A 20,557-nucleotide genomic window follows, 5' to 3' on the forward strand; every position below is an offset into this window, starting at 1 on the left:
TTTTGGGGGGGTTTTCTTTTCCCCAACTTTTTATTTTTTTAAATTTCAAAACCACAGAAAAGTTGAAGAGTAGTACTATGAACCTCTATGTTCCTTTCACCTAGATTCACCAAATATTAACATTTTGCCACATTTGCTTTATATTGCACACTTTTTTTTTTTCTGAGTCATTTGAAAATAAGTGTGGATATCATGACATTCCATTCAGCACACATTTCAAAATAGTCTTTTAGTGAGAATCTTATTCAAAAACCACAGTCTTGGTGCTTGAGATGTTCGTTGCCCCTCAAGTGTCATCATTTTTTGGCCTTTTCACTGGATATACATATATAATATATAGACATTTGTATGTGTGTGTGTTTAAGTTTATATTTAATACAATTTTTTATATTTAATATATATTATATATTTTTATTTACATTTAAAGTCATGAGTGCATACTGATAACTTCAATTCATCAAACACTACTGGTCATTCTTTGGCCAGTCAATATTTGTATCTCCTTTTTCCCACTGGGAGAAGCATGGTTTTCAGTGACATCAACACTTTTACTCATTAGTTCTGTAATATGGGCATGATCATTGCAGAATTACCACATCAGAACCACTACCAACAAGTTAGTAAGCAAGTTCAAGCTCTTTTTTTTGTGCTTTTCATCCGTGGACTATAACTGATGAAAGCACCTGGTTTAGAGGACTGGTGTGGTCAAAAGTTATTTCCTTTGCATGTGTGTGGTTACCAATTTGATATCGTATTAGGTTATTTGGTTTTCCTGGAAGTATTAAGACTGTAGTAATTAAAAAGGATGCTGCTATAATTTTAAAAATGTATTAGTCTAGTCCCCTTTGCCAAGGAATACCTAACTGACATATGACAGACTAGGCTCTAGAGGAAAGTCTGATTGTAAGTGATTTTTTTTTGTATGCTATATATTCAGGGTCACAGTTCACTTTTTCCATGTAAGTACCCCGTTATTGCAGCACCATTTGCTGTATTTTTGTTTGATTTTTTTTCTTTCTTTGCTTGCTTGTTTTTGGGAAGTGTGTGGGCCAGAAATTGAACCTGGGTGTCCCACATGGCAGGCGATAATTCTACCACTGAAATACCCTTGCGCCCCCCAGATTGCAAGATCTTGAACTTGCTTACTAAGTTGTTGGTAATGGTTCTGATGTGGTAATTCTGCAATGATCATGTCCGTATTACACGACAGAACTAATGAGTAAAAGTGTTGATGTCACTGAAAACCATGCTTCTCCCAGTGGGAAAAAGGAGATACAAATATTGACTGGCCAAAGAATGACCAGTAGTGTTTGATGAATTGAAGGTATCAGTATGCACTCATGACTTTAAAAAAAGTGATTTTAAACTGATGAGACATAGGGGAATCAAGATTGTCCAGATTATGTTAACCCTCTTAACCTATGAGAGATATGATGAATGTGTTCATGCTTCTGTCACTTAATTAGAATTCTTTGAAAGCCAGGATTGTGTTTTATTTATATTTGCATTCAATGCATGTATACAGACACACACCCAGTGCCACCAGTACTAACCAATATGGGTGCTTAGCAATCAGGCCGCATTATTTCTTCAAACTTCAGCATCTCTCCTCACTGATGTCTTGCTCTCTTTTTCCTTACACTAAACCAACTATCACAATGTCAAGATCCTTCTGGAGAAATCAGAAAATAATTTATCTGTGTTTCTGATAGTTGGGGAGGGGGTTAGTGACTCATCAGGTTGGATGGTGGGTTTTTTCAAAAACCCCTGTAACATGGACACAAACTATTGATTTTTCATATGCATAAAATAGAATCTTCTTGGCAGGTGGAGACCCTGTTAAGATGCACTGGTATTTGACTTGGGCATGTTGAAGGAAAGGGATGGGTTATGAGGTTTTCATATATCTAAAGAGGGTCTTTGGTTTTAAAAACATGAGAAAACCTTGTCCAAACAAGGCCAAATTGATTTGAATCCCTCTCTTTTGAAGACCCAGAGACTTACTCTGCCAGGGAACACATAATTAGGAATCAGAATATATATGAAACTGGAGTAGAAACCAGATGGCAGGGAATATATCAAAACTTAGATTTGTAACTCCCATGGCCTGGTCATCTGAATCCCAGTTATCAGTCCATTCTGCCCCTGGGGTCAAGTTGCTTTAACTTGTGATCCTTCGTTGATTTTCTCTGAGAGAGCACTGCCAAAGGCACCTAACTCACTGCATGGCCTAATGATCAGCACAGTGTTGTAGGCAGACTTGTGTGGTGAGCAAGTATGCTTGGTAAGCCTGGATTTAGAACAAGGAAAGTACGATGAATTGGACGCTAAACTGCATTAGACTAAGAAAATCTGAAACATCCATCTTGAAATAGAAATGATCTTATGTGTGGGACTAAATTTACTCAAAGTCCATTGCCTTCAGCACCACCCATTCACCTCCACAGATTGGAGCAGTCATGCAATTGGGACTGACAAGACAAGTTTGATGACCAGAAGCCTTTCTCCACTGTGGGGTCTTAAACAAGATTAGTCAATGTATTCTTTTTCTCAGCTATCAGTATCTCTTTCAAAGTAGACATTCTTCCTTTCGCCATATTACAACGCAAGTAGTCTATCTCTTGGGTCTTTACTAACTAGGGAACTAGTGACTTGAAATAGCTATGCTGTGTTGCGTTAACTATCAAAGGCTAATGTACATCCTTTGGTTCCTAGTTATTAGGGGAACCTCACAAAACACTACTAAGAGCTACCTTCTCATCCAACAGTCAATGACTCTAAGGCCAGAAGTACGTCCAGGCAGTGAGAAGAAAGGCATGGAATTTCTGGTGCCCAAAGGATTAAACTTGAATGTGGAGAGACCCAAACTAGAGAACTCTGCAGGAGCCCTATAAACCCGAAGGGTCCACTTTATAAATACAAAAAAATAAAAGTTTTTTTGAATTCAGTAGTTGCATCACACTGACTTTTCATGGAGGCAGATGGTGGGAATTCAGGCGATTTGCCTTGGGAGTCTACAATCCATTTAGAAACAGCAGCGCAAAAATCCTATGATCATCTCCCCCCTGCCAGCCTGAAATGTCAGCCCTGTGGGAAGCTGATAGGTGTTCCTGCTATCAGCAGAAGCAGCACCTCTATATTCGTATCTTTCAGAGTCTTTTATTCACTGTAGATTCTATGTAAACTGTTGGATTTGACAAGGGGGAGTTGTCGAAGGCAGACTATTGGGAAGGGGCTATGCTGGGTTGAATTTGGCACCAATCGCTCATACTTGACAGCTCAAGTACAAAATTGTGGATGAGCTATAGGACCTATAAGCCTCCTCATTCAGCATGTGCAAGCCCAAAGTCACATTTAATTCACACAGCTCTGACAGCCCCGCATAAAATGTGAGCAGTAAAATGGAGAGATAGGAGCTGTGTGCAAGAGTAAGCCGTTTAACTTATTTCCTTTCACTGGAGTTTTGGAAATTATGAACTGGATAGTATAGACTATGGTATACCACAAAGATATCTGCATTAATAACTTGAAAGAAATAATCCTGACTTTAAGCCAGGATGATATTTTTTAATAGCTAAACACTAAGCAAGGAATCAGTAGAGAGTTAGAAGCTACCTAAAATTCTTCATCTTTTAGCTTTAATCATGCATAGCTATATCTATATATAAATAAATCCATCCAAAATAAGAAGAAAAATAAAGGATTGAAGAAGTTTGGTGTAGTGACTTGAATACTGGATTTGTTAAATATGTATATCAGAGTCTCAGATCTGAGACTTTCTGTCTGCCTGAGATAATGTCCAAGGTATTTAACCTCTTAAACTTCACCTTTATTTCTGAAATGGCAAAATCAATACTTTACCTACTGAATCAATAATCTATTGCCGCAATACTTCTCCATAACAAGCCACCCCATAAATTAGTGGCTTAAAACAAGAAATACTCAGCAAATGATACTGCAGGGTTTAGCTGACCTTGACTGGGTTTACTCATGTGTCTGCTCTAAGCTACGGGTTGACTAGGCATTTCTGCAGGTTGTGTCTGGGCTTTCTTGCACATCTGGGAATTGACTGGAGCTTTGCTGATTCAGAATGACCTGAACTGGGATTGCCAGGGTGACTCAGCTCTATTCCATGTGTCTCATCCTCTAGTACAAGGGTTGCAAACTATGACCTGTGGGCCAAATCTTATGGCCTCTTGTTATAAATGAAGTTATATTTAAACACAGGTATGTTCATTTGTCTACATATTTTCTGTGGCCACTTTCTTGCTACAGTGCAGAGTTTTAGTAGTTGCAATAGATGCCATGTCGTTCACTAACTTGAAAATATTTATTATCTGATCTACAGAAAGAGTTTGCTGACTCTTGTTCCAGTAGCATAGTCTGGGCACATTATTATGGCCATGGTAAAGGAGCATAAAAGGAAGTGGAAATGTGCAAGGGCCTCTTCAAGACTGCATACATCACATCTGCTCAGAATGGTACATTGGCCAAGGCACAACACATGGCTGACCTCAGAATTAAAGTTGCTAGGAAATACTCCACCTCATCAGTGAAAGGACCTGCACAGTCATGTGTCACAGGGGCGTGGGTGTGCAGAGGGGTGAAGAATTTAAGTATACAATTAATCTACCATACGTGCCCACCTATTTTGGTAGTCATGAAGTTCAATTCAGACAAATATAAGAGCATTTTATAAACTCCACAGCATTATGCCATTAAAATAGCATTTATTCTAATGTGTCACTATTTTGTCAGATTAAGGATAATCTGTGATATGTTCTGTATGATAACAATAGATATAGCAAAGTCAAAAACATAATATGGGGTAAGTGAACTTGGCCTTCTCCCTCTTATCTACAATGTGCTGCCTCAGGAAGACAGATGGGACAAGGAACAAATATTTGGATGGCCTTATCGCCTCTATAATTGAGTTAGTTCCCAGACTGTGCCCAGTCTGTTATCTTCAAATCATCGTCTGCACCCTGCTCCCAATCAAGAGTTTCATCAAAATTAGTCAATTTCCAACTATTGGGATATTGAGTGGAGACCAGAGAATATTATTAGCCCAAATATAAAATTGTTGTGTTAGTATTTGCTGAAATAATTGTATATTTTTCTATAGGCTGTGTTAACCATGAAAACAAGGGCAGTTCTAAATCCTTGTCTGAGATCCCAAACTATAAACTTGATAACTGGTGGAATGCAGTTAATTTTTTCCTTACAATTCACCTTTCATGACCATATAGTTAAAAGCAAAATCCAAGAATTAGGTTCTAATCACAGCTTTTCTACTAACTTGAATGGGATACATGATCAAGTCACCTAGTCTTGCTCATTCCATTTCTCCACATTTCGAATGAGGGCATTGAATTATAAAAATATTCAAATTATCCCCTGACTCCAGAAATTCTGTTTGTTCTAGATAGAAATGGGTGTTCTGTTCTTTTTCCAGTAATAAAACATGGATAACAAGATATGTGAATAATTACAGAAGAAAGTTTATAGCCTCTATTAATGAGGTCAATGCTAAATTTATGGGTTAAGTAGCATTTTGTGGATTTGATGTCTTAGAATAGTAGTTTTTAAATGAATTTTCTGTGAATCACTCATATGATGTCACCAAAACCAAAAGGTAATTTCTTAACTTTCAGAAAATTTTTTGTAACTGTATTGAGTTATTCTCACTTAGTTGTCACCCATTAGTTTTTCTTTAGACATTTGAATATGCTATCAATTTAATATCAATCACTGGTACTACTGGTTGCAGGTAGAACAAACAAATTGCACACCAGAAGAAATGAAATAGGGTTATTTGGTCTTTTTCTTTCTAGGCTCACAGAATCTTGGCTCTAAAATTGAGGTAGGTTACACCTAATCCAAATATCACTAAATAAACTAGCAAAAATAACTTATTCATTTCTTCAAGCAAGAAATATTTACTAAGGGCCTCATGTGCAAGGCATGGTTCTAAATGCTTGATATACATCAATGAATAGACAGATGATGAGCCTTGCATTCTAGTGAGTTTTTTTTTTTTAACTCAGTGTGTATAAAGAAAGCAAAAGGATTTGTTGAAATAATTGCATTCATGCTATAATGGGACTAACTATGACAAGTTTCAGTAATCTACAGCTCATGAGCCAAACATGGTCTATTGTCCATTTTGTATGGTCCATGAGCTTAAAGTGGTTTTTACTAATGAAGATTTGCATTCAATTTTATTATTGGGAACTTTATCTTCAAACCCAATTAAGCAAAATACTATTGCCTCCAAAAGAATTCCACACTTCTTACCAGCAGAACTGTATTACCAAAAAAGAAAAGCCATCAATTGTTGTTATTATACTTTGAATTTCATTAATAAAAATTGTGGAACCCTATTTTCTCCTTACATAACATACTTGATTTTACCTCTTGGTCCACAAAGTCCAAAATATTTATTCTGTGGTCCTTTACAGGAAAAATTTGCCAACTCCTGATCAATTTAATTAAAAGGATATAAATAGATTCTGAAATTTCTCTAGTTCCTTTTCACTAATCAGTGTCAGATTTTAATCAATGTGACTAAGAAAACCACTTTATTTCAATATTGATCTGCTTTTATTTAATCCAAATAATTTATTTTTGCTTCAAATTCTTATGCCTTATGTGGTTTGGTATATGGTGACATTTTTTTTTTTTTTTTTTTTTTTTTTTTTTTTTTTTAAGACAGAGAGAAGGAAGGAAGGATAGAAGGAAGGAAGGAAGGAAGAAAGGGAAACATTTTTTAAACATTTTCTTGTTTTATTGTATTCTGTTTCTCCGTTTTTGTTACATGGGCTGGGGCCGGGAATCGAACCGAGGTCCTCCGGCATAGCAGGCAAGCACTTTGCCCGCTGAGCCACCGCGGCCCGCCTATGGTGACATTTTTAAGCATTCATTCAGAGTACAGTTTTTAAAGGATTGAGATCTTGCTAACTGAGCTCTATGAAAACATAGCTTTTTAGCAGCATGTTTTCAGTCTGTATGTGTTCCATCTGGTAGTTGAATTTTCTCATGAGGTCATGACTTTTGAGGTTTCAGAGATGGAAACTGAGGTTTTAGAGCCTCTTTGATGGGAAAAGTCTCTTTTGCTTGGAGTGAAAGACTCTACGAACCTCCTATGGGTAAACACATTGAAGCCATGACATTTTCTGTGTAACACCATTAAATCATTCATTTCTCAGAAACAGTAGTTGAAACCATTAATGCTTAATCACTTCATACCCAACCTCAAGTAGTTACCACTAATAGAAAACAGAACAGGTATGGCTAACTGAAACTGAATGGAGAACTCAGAAACAGTTAACAGGTCTAGTTTAACATTTTTGTTTTTTCCTGGGACATTTATGCTCATGGTGGTGATTTTATATTGCATACATAGAATATAGTCATGGTTATTGCTTGTAAAATTGCTTCTAGTTTCTTTGATGGATTTAAATTTATAATGGTTTTATGGAGAAACAGCATATTATTCCACTAAGAGGATCATGAGTTCCTAATGCTCAGCCATACAAACAAATTTTAAATCTGCTAATCCACAAATCACCTCAAAACCCCTCATCAAAAATAAAAACAATAAATAAACATTGTGTTTAGAATTTAGAGTTATAATTTTAAAATATAGTTCAAAATATGAACTAGAAAAATTACATAGATTCACATTTTTAGGAATCTATTCCAAAGATACATTAGACAAAATTATGAAAAATATTGTGTATGAGACTGTTTACTGAAGCCTCATCTGTAATAGCAAAACACTGCAAACAACTCAGATATTCAACAACAGGGAATAGTCAAATAAACTATGATACATTTACACAATGGATTATTAGGTAGCTATAAAGAAGAATGAGAAAATTCTCTATTTATTAGTAGGGAATGCTCTCTGGGATACATTTCCATGTATGTATTTGCATTTATATTTTAAAACTTAATCAAAGGGTATAAACCATAGGTTTAATAAAATGATAGGGTGGAAATAACAGTAATAGAAGTTGCTTTGTTTTTTAAATATACCTTTTTTGAAGATATAAGTTTGGAATCATGTACATATCCTACATAACAATAAAACAAAATTAAATGCAAAGAGCAATTTCTAAATACTGAAACTAAAACAAAACAAAGAAGCCTCAATATGTATCCTGTTGATGGCACAACCTCCCATAGTCCCAAGTGACTTTAAAGCATAACAATTTGACTGTACATCCCTACTGGGACTAAGGAACTTAAAGAAAAAATTATTTTTGGTAATGTTATTGATGGTAGTGTTGATATTATTCTGAGACCCCTGTGTATCTAGTGTTGAATAAAGCATATGAGTAATTATATTGGTGTTATTGTAAACCAGAATTTGGGGCATGGCAGAAGGGAGGTACAGATATGAAATCAATTAGGTTAAGTGAAGCCTCTGTACTCTGGAATTAAATTGGACATATTATTTGAACTGAAAATGTGTTTTGTCTAAAATAAAACAAAGATTAATATATTTTTTTACATATGTCCACTGAAAATAACTTGAATGTAGATGCAGAAAATGTGAGATGAACCTGAATATAACTTGTCATATCAGAAAATAAGAAAGCTCTTCAAGAGTGCCAGTGTCATGGCAAGAGAACTCAGAGGCCTAAATAAATAGTCTGTCATGCCAAAGACAGGATCAATGAAGTTAATAGTTGCAATGGATTGTCAGGCATCAAAGATTTCTAAATCCACAAGTTCATGAAAAACATACACACATACACACACTCACAGACACACACATGTATTTGGCCTTCCTTGAAGGATGCTAGGATCTCATTCTTCTTGTAAAACATTAAATTCAGAAAGAGAACCAAGCATTTATCTTACTCCTCCTATATGAACTTCATCTCAGTGTAGCCAAAGTGTTGATGAGATGGAAATGTCTAATAATTGAAGAAATCATTTATCTTTGCAACAACTAATAAATTAATGGATCTAAGCAAGGGTCATCACTGGCTGTTAACATCATAAAAAGAAGACAACCAGGAGTTCTTTATTCCTGAGGGAAGTGTATAATCCACTTATAAAGTTGTCTGGTCCAAAAAGCCAACTGGAATCTCCAAAAGTCTGTAATTTTGTATAGTAATTTATCCAAAATATAAAGGGGGAAAAAAAAGGAATACCATGGATATGAACTTAGGAACATTCAAATTGAACAAAAAACTATAAGATAAGCAAGCTTGTTTCGTCAACAAACGCTTGCAGAGAGGAGTGTGAGAGACAGAAAGAAAGAGATAGGAGAGAGAGAAAAGATATGTGAGATATTTGTCATTTGGATACAATGTATGGATGCTATTTAGATTCTAATTCAAAAAACAAAGTAAGATATGGCAAGTAATTGGGAAATATGAACAATCATTGAATATTTGATACTAAAGAATTATGTTTAACATTTTAAGATGGGATAATGGTATTGAATATATTTCAAAGAAGGTACTTCTATCTATTAGAATTACCCCTGAAATGTTTACAGATGATGGGATGTAGACGATAGCTTCAAAAATCAGGTTTGGGATAGAGACAGAGGAGTACCAGTATATACGGTGAAGCAAGGTTAGTCATGAATTAGTAACAGATGAAGCTGGAGAATAGGTACCTGGAGAATTATTATACTCTTCTCTCTACTTTTATTTATGTCTGAAATGTTCTAACATAACAAAGGTAAAACATAGAGGGTAGAGGTGAGCAAATTCTTCCAAGTCCTGTAAATAGAGTTTATCAACACCTAAATTAATTAATTAGTGCTGCCTAAATTAATTAATTAGTGCTGCCTATTATAAAAATATTTTAAAATATTTTGTATTGTATAGAGGAAGGTTTTGTATAAGCCCAAGGTATTTTTAGTTGGTGCTTGTGATTAGCATTTTTTATACATAGTGAAACTTTATATTACTTTCCAAGTCGGTGTTTTTCTCTAATTTTGGGGTTAAGATATTGCCTTATGAGGCCAATATCCTGGTATATCAGGCTCTGTGTGTATTGTGTATGTACAATGGAGATAATAATTTTGAAATATGTTCACAAATTATATAGTTAGTCTCTTAAACCACACAGTCTTCTGTCATTAATGCTATGCCCTGAGCTTTATTCCCCAGGGAAGAGGAGAGTCATTACCTTCTAGAACCCAGAAACTCACAAAGAGGAAAGAATGTAGATGGGATATAGGGAGATTTCTCATTGAAGAAAGGTGGGACGAAGGGACCCTTCTGGTGGGAATAGGCGGGTCTTCTGAGACAATGGATCTAGGATTGGGCTGCTGCTGGGTCCTCAGAAGGAAACTACCCTCAGGACTTTTGAGAGAAGAGAGAGTCCAATGAAAGATGAGCTCTGCTCTCATAGAGAGGGAAGAATCCATCTAACAGGGTGACTCAGTGGAATAGGAGGTGGCCAGAGAGTAGTAATGTCCCTCTAATATGGTTTGGAAGGGAGGGTCTAGGGACAGGATCCCCATGTCTTCCTTGTTTCGCTTTCATGGTCAGTCTCCAGAAGTTCCCACTCTCTGCTGGCAGACTGCAGAATAGAGCTGATAGCTGAGAACCAGCGGGCCTATCATAGGAGCCCATGCAGTGATGAGGTGACTGCAGCAGAGGCTGTGTTACAAATGAGTAAATTGGATTTTAAATGTGGGTACTGGTAGGCATCAGGTGTGATGCAACGGAAATCTGAAGCCAAAATTCATAAGGACAGAGAGTGTGTTACTCACAGGTCCCCGAGACGGGGCTGGGGGTGAGGATTGGGGTGGGGGTGGGGGGCCATGAGGGATTAACAGGAAGTGCAGTCGGTTCATGTGTCTCAGCCAGCAGGTGGAAAGCTCCTGGCGGAAGGAACGGGACCACCTTTATGTGGTCAAGGGGTGGAGGTTAGTAGATTTTCTGCAGGAGTCAAGGACTGGTTAGTTTAAAGCAAATGCAGCAAAAGGTGAAGGGTGCTGGGAATGATGAACTTATCGTTTGGGACCACCTGTGTGTTTTGGGTGAGGTGTGTGGGAGGTATGGGTGGTAGCTGCAGACGCAGGCTTGGGCTCTGCGGGGATTATGCTAATAAACAAGGACAAAGGTTGGTGTTGAGGCAAGTGGTTTAGCCACTCAAGATGGATGCCAAGGCAGCGCATGCAAATTTGAGTTATAATGGGCTGGAATTGGACAGTAAAGGTAGAGAACAAAGGAAGGAGCTAGAGGTGGGGTGGTGTCTTACTTTGCCTGAGCTGCTATCACCAATACTACACAGTGGGTTGAATTACACACAAGAGTTTATTGAATCATGATTTTGAGTTTAAGAGTTCCCAATCAACACAACAAGGTTTCCTTTCTCCCCAAATTTCTGTAGCATTCTGGTGCTGGCCGCTGGCAATCCATGGCTTTTATCTTTGCCTTCTGTCGCATGGCAGTGTCCTCTCCCTTCTCTCTGTTCTTCTAGTTTTGCTGACTTCTAGCTTCTGGCTTCTCCCTCTTTATAAGGCCTCCGGTAATCTGGATGAAAGCCCATTCTGCTTCAGTTCGCCACACTTTAACTAAGAATAGCATCTTCAAAGTCTTATTTACAATGGGTTCACACGCGCAGGATTGAGATTAAGAACATGTGTTTGTTGGAGTGCCTCATTCAACCTACCACAGGTGGGAAGGGGGCATTATTATTAGGCACTAGCTGGTATCAGCAGACCATGGCTTTTACCAGCTGTGGACGTAGAGTAGATTTAGGGAGGGCAGAGTCTAAGGCCAGTGACCAGGAGAAACAAGTTACAGCTTAATCAGAGAAGCAGAAGACAGAGGAAAATAGCATCCCAGGAGCAGAACCCACCACCCCCGTTTAAACTTCCTCTTGTGCCCAATTTCATTTTGAGGAGAACTTTAAGGAGAAAAACATCTAATAAATAGTTCTAATTGCAATATGAGGTGGCCTCCTATTGGACTTTTGCTGGGAAGTAGAGATTGAGTGAGTGTGAAAAGGTAAGTTTTAAGAATTTTCTTCTGTGATTAATGGGGTGGGTGGTAGATGCGTTGAAGGAAGGATTTTGAGAGCAGCATACATCCGATAATTTTTTAAAGCTACATTTTGCTGCATGAATTGCAGTATATAAAATTTGACCTTGCTACCCATAGGAACAGCTAAAATGAGTGCTTGTAGGCTTTTGATATTTTTCTCATAATAAAATCCACCATGATTTTTACTGGCTAATTTAGTTCTAATTTAATTTATTTGCACATCTGTCTGCCTGTGAGTCATTTTTAGACAATGAAAATCTGATGCAAATGTATCTATTTCAGCTCCAGTCCTACCATCAAAGCCCAGGGAAAGCCTGTCTCTTTCTAAGAGCTTTGTTTCATCAGTCTGGGTGGCTAGCTTTGATTTGGCTTTGGCATCTTACTGAGAGGCTCACAAATAACTGATTAAGAGTTCTGCTGATGCTAATTTATAGATCAGTAAGTTTAGAGGGCTGTACTTAATGTATTTGGTTGATTTTGGAGCTTCACGTCTGAGGCCCTACCTCTCATGGGTCAGGTTTGTTTTATAGCCAACTTGAAACAGAGTATTGAAGTAATTGCCCATAAAATAAGGGTGTCCTTCTATTTGTATCTCTCCTGTGCACAGTGGCCTGAAGAATCTGCCTACTGCCTTCACTCTTTGCTTCATTTACCTATACAGTATCTTGTGCAGGTGTGGGTTCTTGTGGCCAGGGTGTCCAACTCTATTTCAGGCTCTGCAGTTTTCTCTGACCTCTGCTTGCCTTCGAATGCAGTGACTAATTTGCTAGGGTGTAAGTTAAAGCTCAATAAATAAATCTGAAACACCCAGGCAGCTTGTGAGTTGGAAAATCTTGTACTCTTTTGGAGCAGATTGGTGATTTCCCATTGCCACTAGATGTCCCTGTGTGGCTTTTCTTTTGGACAGCAGTGCTGTACACATGGCAAGTTATTTCTGCTCTGCCGGAAAGAAGGAAAATGCTCTGCAGGCTCTGGAGAGGCAGTTTCCAGTGGAATGTCATCCTAGCCAGGCCATAGTACACCTTAACTTGTACAGGGGCATGACAAAGTTGAAAATTATTTTGAGTTTGCAAGAAACTCGACTGTCTCCATGTAGGACCCTGGGGTCATTCCTACTTGAATCCATTATACTTTATCTGATTCCTAGCTCACTCTTGATAGCTTCTGTAACCTGCTATCATGAAGAACTGGCTTTAAAAAACTTTCTTTTTTGGACTTCTGATTCCTTACAGACCAATACATAGTCTTTCTGTACATGACCAGTATATAGCTTACACCTCATGCTACTTGCTGTGTGAGTTTGGTAACACCCAAAGTGGGTGTTTCCTATTTAATAAGTTCACTGATGATGAGCTTGGATGTCCCAGTAGCGTCAGAGGACTATAAAGTTTTTTTTAAGTATTTACTCTCAGTTTTTGTATTTATTTTGTTACAGACGAGCAGCAAATAGTTTGCAGCCAACACTTGTCTGAGGACCACACTTTGCGCGACACTCACTTATGCACTAACATAAAGCTTACATTTACTTCCTTCAATTAAGACTAATAGACCATGAGGAACTGGAGAGGGTCAAGGCAGCTTTAGGAGACTTGAATGAAGATAGGTCCTTACAGGGCCAGAAAGATCTTCCTGGCCAAGCCTGGACCTTCTTTGAGCCACTGAGTCTCAGATTAAGGCTACTTTAAATAGAAAAAAATAGGTGATCCCTGGACGTACTAACATTGGAGAGGAAATGATGTTCTTGCAGCTTCCAAACCTGCTTAGAGAAATTAAGTGATTCTTATAAGGTGCTACTTGGTATGTTTGAGGAGAAATATCGTGGTGTAGGGATGGTAAATACCATGTACTTGGATTCATTTTAATAATTAGCCGTAGTGACATCTAGGTGAAACTGTGAGGGCTTCCCCAGCAACCAGCTCCGATTATAGAAATAGTGGAAGAGAGTTAGCTTCACAAAGTGAAAAGAAACAGTTTACTCAATGTGCCGGCAGTGTGCATCCCAACAATCATTTATTAAGTCAGTTATTTGTAAAGCAAGAGCACGATTTGCCCAACGAACAATGTTCAGAATGGTGGTTAAGTTTCCTGTTGGCTCACAGTAAACCATTTGAACCAGATAGCAATTGAATTAAAATAATTAAGCCATGTTTTTGTTTAATAGTTTTTTATATTTGCAGAGAACATCTCTCATTCTCTAAACTCTTGAAATCCCATCTCCAAATTTTGGTGAGCGGGTTTTCCTGCCTCTCTCTTTCTCAGGGTAGCCAATGGAGAAATGGAATTTTTCTGCCCTTTCTAGCTTTGATAGGGATAGCAATATGATATGTGTCCCTCATGGCAGTGGTCAGTAGAGAGGCAGGTATTTCAGAGGAAGGGAATGTGGAAACCTAGCTTGTTTCTTTGGGGGTTGAAGTATGGAACCATGTTGATGACTGAGAAGTGTTGGGGCATCTGTGGTTCCAAAGGTGACTGGGAGTGAGGTTTGAGGTATCTTAGAAAAAGGAAAGGGGAAGTGGTGAGTGCCAGAAACACAGGATCAGTTATTACTGAGTGGAAGATTATGGCGAGTGGGACCACACAAATGAAAAAGTGAGAAAAGAAAAATTCCATATGAGAGGAGAGGTAGAGAGCAACATACACAGCTCTATCAGAGGATAGAAATCCCGTACTGTAAGGCTCATTCTTATATGTTCATTTTGACATAGCAAGGGCTCCAATGGAGAGGCTCTTAATATGCTCTCCCAGAGCGATGACTCTAGGGAAGACTGACAGTTGCAGATGTTGCTTTTGGGAAATGTCACAGAGCTAGGGAGGTCCAGGTTTTGTTTTTTTCCCTCCAGTTGAATTTGGTAGCTAGCTTTTCCAAGTCTTCAAAGTATGTTGTTGGAATTTTGATTGGTACAGTGTTGAATCTGTAGATCAGTTTGGATATAATTGACATCTTAACTATATTTAACCTTCCTATCCATGAGCAGGGAATGTCTTTCCACCTATCTAGATCTTTAATTTCTTTTAGCAATATTGTGTGGTTTTCTGTGTACAAGTCCTTTACATTCCTATATATTTCATTCCTAGGTACTTGATTCTTTTAGTTACTATTTTGAATGGAATTTTTCCTTAACTGACTCCTTCCAGGTCATTGCTTGTGTATAGAAACACTACTGATTTTTGCATGTTTTAGTCCTGCCACTTTGTTTATTAGTTAAAGCAACTTTGTTGTAGATTTCTCAGGACTTTCCATGCATAGTATCATGTCATCTGCAAATTGTGAAAGTTTTACTTCTTCCTTTCCAATTCGGATAACTTTTATTTCTTTTTCCTACCTGATTGTTCTAGCTGGAACTTCTAGTACAATGTTGAATAATAGTGACAACAGAGGCATCCTTGTCTTGTTCCTGACAAGACATCTTCTTAATTCATCTTAGGAAGAATGTTTTCAGTCTCTCTCTCCATGAGTAGGATGCTGGCTATGTGTTTGGCATATATGCCTTTTATCATATTGAGGAAGTTACCATTGCTTCCTACCTTTTGAAGTGTTTCTATCTGAAAAGAATTTTGATTTTTGTTGAATTGATTTTCAGCATCAATTGAGATGATCATGTGATTTTTCCCTTTCGATTTATTAATGTGCTGTATTACATTAATTGATTTTCTTGTGTAGAACCATCCTTGCATTCCTGGTATAAACCCCTCTTGGTCATGGTGTATAATTCTTTTAATGTGTTGTTGGATTCAATTTGCTAGTATTTTGTTGAGAATTTTCACATCTATGCTCATTAGGGAGATTAGTCTGTAGTATTCATTTTGAGGTCCAGGTTTCATAGGGTCTGCAGCATATCCAATTTGTGGGTACCTCAGGAAAAAGTACAAAATTAAATATATAAAGTCAGATATGAAAATAAATATTTATTTAGATGAGAATATAAGGATTATCCATTTTAAAAAGCTGACAAGTGTCACAAAATTCAAAACCACAATATTTTTAATTGTCTGACACATCTCTAATTTTTCTACATATTTTGACTGCATAATTTTATTGTTATCTCTTCAAGTGATGATTGTATGAAATGATTTTCTATATTAAGAATAGGTTAATTTTTAATTCAGAAAACATGTAATTGTATAAGTTATTATCGATAATGATGTCTTCGCTCCATCTCTCTGTTCTCCTTGTTCTGGGTATTGAGTTTATTTTCAGGCACTCTCTTCCTATTTGGTAAACGATGGTCACTGGCAACCCCAGGCTTACCTCTTTTGTGTGTGTGTGTACACTGTATGGTGGGATCACATCTCATTCTTTTTCCATGTGAGTATCCCATTATTGCACAAGCTTACCTCTTTATAACTTAGGTCCCACAAAAAAAAAAAAAGAAAGAAAAGAAAAAAAATTGGCAAATATAAAAAGTCTAATGGTACCCAATATTGATAAAGATATGGAATAACAGGAACTCTCATATACTGCTGGTGGAAGTGTTTTGTTACTACCATTACTTTGGAAAACAGCTTATAATTACTTAGTAAAATGGAAAATATGCATATTCTTCCAAGTCAGTAGTTGTCTCCTAGGTATATACTCCAAAGAATATTTTGTAATTAACACAAGGACACATGTATCTGTAAGTTTGTAGCAGCATTATTCATAATAGCAAAACTAGAAACAACTCAAATGATCATATCTGGATAAATGATGGTATATTAATATAACAAATTTCAAAACAACATTGACCATTAAAGAACTATATCACACAAAGCAAAATGGATGATATTTACAAATATTGTTGCATGACATGTCACATAAAAGCCATACCATATGCTTCAATTAATATAAAGCTCAAGAACAGGAAAAATTATCTATATTTTGTAATGATATGAAAATAAGTGACAAAGCTATAAAGAAAAGTCAGATAATGGTTAATGCAACAGCCAATACAATGATTACTTCTAGGTGGGAAAGGAAGAGGATATAATTGACAAGAGGCACAAAGTTTGCTTTAAAAAAATTCAGTATCAGGTATTGATATTATTATCTATTGGTAATAGATGACTCCAAGGATTCTGAATTGACTAACGAGATGAATAGTGGTGCCATCCTTGGCAAAAAAAAATACAGAAAGAAAGCCAGATTTAAGGGAAAGATTGCAAGTTTGGATTTGTACATATTGAGTTTGAAGATATCCAAGATATTTGGAGATAAACAAGTGGATGGGTCAAGTACATAACTAGATATGCAAGGATGGAGTTTAAAGAAAATTTCTGAGCTAAAAACGTTATCTACATAAAAGTGGAAATTGAAGCCATTGACATAGGTGAGATCATCTAACTAGAGAATAGATGAGAAAAGGCCCTAGAAAAATTTCAACATTTTTTCTTCTTCTGGTGAGCATCTTTTTATATGTTTTTGGCCATTGGAATTTTGTCCTTTTGGAAGTGTTTACTCAAGGTTTTTTTGTCCATTTTTTCTATTGAATTGTCTTTGTCTAATTAATTCATAGACATTCTTTATATATCCTAAAATCTAGCCTCTGTTAGAGTTATGTATAAAGACTATTTCTCTCAATTGATGACTTGTCTTTTCCCTCTCTTTGAGTGTCTTTTGAATTGAATTTAAACATTTTTTTCTTTTTATGGGTGGTGCATTCTAGGCAACATTAATACAATATTTCCCTATTAATTTCAAAAAGATTTTTAACTTTATCTTTTACTTTGAGGTCATAATTTGTAGGTGAAATTATTTTTTGTATAGTGTAAGGTAGGAGCCCAGTTTACTCATCACCATTTATTGAAAGTTTATCATCTTCCATTTATCTGCAATATAACTTCTGTCATATATGAAGTGGCAATATGTGCATGTGCCATTTGCTGGTGTCTGTATATTCAGTTCCACAGGTATGTTTGTCTATTCCAGCATCAACAATACAGTTTCATAATTAAAATAGCTACAAAACCATTCTTTATGTAAATCAGGGCAGGTTCCTTTATCTTGAACTTCTGCAGCAAGAAAATCTTGTCTTTTTTGCATTGTTTTATATGTTTTAGTGTTAAATCATTAAGTTCCAAAGCACACACACATGAAACTATAAGGATCAGAATTAGGGTTACATTGAATCTACAGGTCAGTAGTAGATCTCTCCTAAGAACTGACATCTTTATATACTGAGTGTTCTAATTCATGACCACAAATGCCTCTCTGTTGATTTATATATACTATGATATATCTCATAATTTTTTATTTTAATTTACATATAGAATTTTATACATCCTTGGCTAGATTTATAAGTGGCTGCTTAATATTTTTAATGGTATTATAAGTAGTATCGTTCTCTGAGTTTATTTTCCTGTTTGTTCATAGAGTATAGAAATGCAAATAAGCTTTATATATCATTTTGTATCTAATACATGTACCTAAATTTCTTATTAATGCTATAGATTCGTTTGGATTTTCTGTTAACTCGTGGCTTGAAAATTTTTTCTTCATTAGTCTAACCAGATGTATCTAATTTTCCTCATTTTAAGGAACCAGCATTTCCCTTGGTTGAGCCTCTCTAATATGTGTTTGTTTTATTTTATTGATTTCTGACTTCTGTACAATTTCCTCCTTTCTACTTTTTTGGATGTGTTTTGAATTTTATTTTCTACCTTTTATATTTATTAAATGATATTCTAATTTTTTTAGAGCCTGACAATAATTTTTAGCATTTTTATTTTCTGATATAGATATTTAAGGTACAAATTTCCTATAGATACATTTTTAGCAGCAACCTGTAAGTTTTGATATGTCTGACTTTCATTATTCAATTAAATGTTCTAAATTTTCATTCCAATTACCTCTTTGACCCAAAGATTATATAGATGTGTGTTTATTAAATACTAAACTTATGGATTTACTCCCATTTTTTCTTTATTCTGGTTTTGTTGTTGTTTATTCTGTCTTTAATTTCTGATTTTAGAGCATGGAATTCAGAGAATGTGTCAATCTTTTGACATTTGTTTAAACTTTCTTTCTGGTGTATTATATAGTCAATGTTGTAAATGTTCCATGTGCATTTGAAAAGAATGTGTATTCTGCAATTGTTTGACTATATTGTTCTTTCTACATCACAGTTTAATTGCACTAGAAATTTTTGCCTGATTTTTTAAATACTAATTATGAGAATACTGTTGAAGTATCACATTATGATTGTAGAGCTGTCCATTTCTCCTTGTAGTTTTATCAACTTGTGTCATGTATTTTGAGGGCATGTTTTTAAGTGGGTACTAAATTGTATATGAAAATATATATATTTGAGCTATACCCTTAGTCCTTACAGTGTTACTTTATTTCAAGCAATTCTTTTGACCTTAAAGTCCATTTTGTATAATAGTAATATAACTACATTAGTTTCCTTTTAGTTAGTGTTTGTGTTCTTGTTTGCTAGCTGCCAGAATGTGATATGCCAGAAATGGAATGGCTTTGAAAAAGGGGAATTTATTAAGTTGCTAGTTTACAGTTCTAAGATTGTGAAAATGTCCAAATTAAAGCAAGTCTATAAAAATGTCCAAATTAAGGCACCAACAAGAGGTTACCGTCACTCAAGAGAGGCCAATGAAGTTCAGGGTTTCTCTCTCAGCTGGAAAGGCACATGGTGGACATGGTGACATCTGTTAGTGTTGTGTGAAACAGGACAAAGACTTCAAGCCTCCTGGAATGTTACACAGAAACAGAACCAACAAGAGCCAAGCTCCAAAGTTTCAGGAATTAGGTTTTATTGTCTATGGCCATAGGGCTCAGCCAAGTAGCCTCTGAAAGTCTGAGACCTGAACAAAAGGTTAACATCAGTTTTTATAGACAGGATGACATGTTAAAGACAAGGTAAATGATTGGCTGGTTTAAGTCAAGAAGGGCATGAAGCTGGGTTACAGAAGCAGATGAGTCATTAAGGGAGGGGGTCCCTTTCCCAGGAATGTGTCTTATGTTGCCTACTTGCAGTTTCACCCATTCCTGGAGGTTAGGAGAAGGGGGTTGGGGATTTTCCACAGAGGAGGCAGTCAAACCAGAAGAAGAAGAAGAAGGAGAGTTCTGCCTGCTGCAAAGCCTGCTTGCTGTGCTAGCTTTCTCTCCAGGCTCTGTGTTCCATGAAGCTCTCCTAGGGACAGTCTCCTTCTTCATCTCCAAAGATTGCTGGCTGGTAGACTTTGTGATTCTTGTAGCTCTGTCATGGCTCTGCTCTCTCAGAATCTCAAGGCTTTTCCAAAATTCTTCCTCTTTTAAAGGATTCCAGCAAACTAACCAAGGCCTACCTGAAATGGGTGGAGTCAATCTCCCTCTGATCAAGGTTAATACCAACAATTGCGTGAGTCACATCTCTGTGGAGATAATTTAATCAAGTTTCTAGCCTACAGTACTGAATAGGGATTAAAAGAAATGGCTGCCTTCCCATGACAAACTCTGGGATTTGTCCTGTAACTACTTGGTGAAGAGTACTTTGAAAACTATTGCTTTTTCTTTCTTTGCTTTGTATATGATATACAATAAAAAAAATTTTAACAAAAGA

General features: G+C 36.5%; 1 long non-coding RNA gene across 1 annotated transcript in view; it reads left to right on the forward strand.

Annotated features, from left to right (window-relative positions):
• Positions 1–10,084: 10,084 nt before the first annotated feature.
• Positions 10,085–20,557, forward strand: part of LOC143689813 (uncharacterized) — a 176,996-nt gene continuing 166,523 nt past the window's right edge. The window contains exon 1 of the long non-coding RNA XR_013178922.1: positions 10,085–10,231. This is a non-coding gene — a long non-coding RNA (uncharacterized LOC143689813). The remainder of the gene's footprint in view (positions 10,232–20,557) is intronic.

Source organism: Tamandua tetradactyla, chromosome 7 (genome assembly GCF_023851605.1).
Source record: "Tamandua tetradactyla isolate mTamTet1 chromosome 7, mTamTet1.pri, whole genome shotgun sequence".
In the NCBI taxonomy this organism is placed as follows: Eukaryota; Metazoa; Chordata; class Mammalia; order Pilosa; family Myrmecophagidae; genus Tamandua; species Tamandua tetradactyla.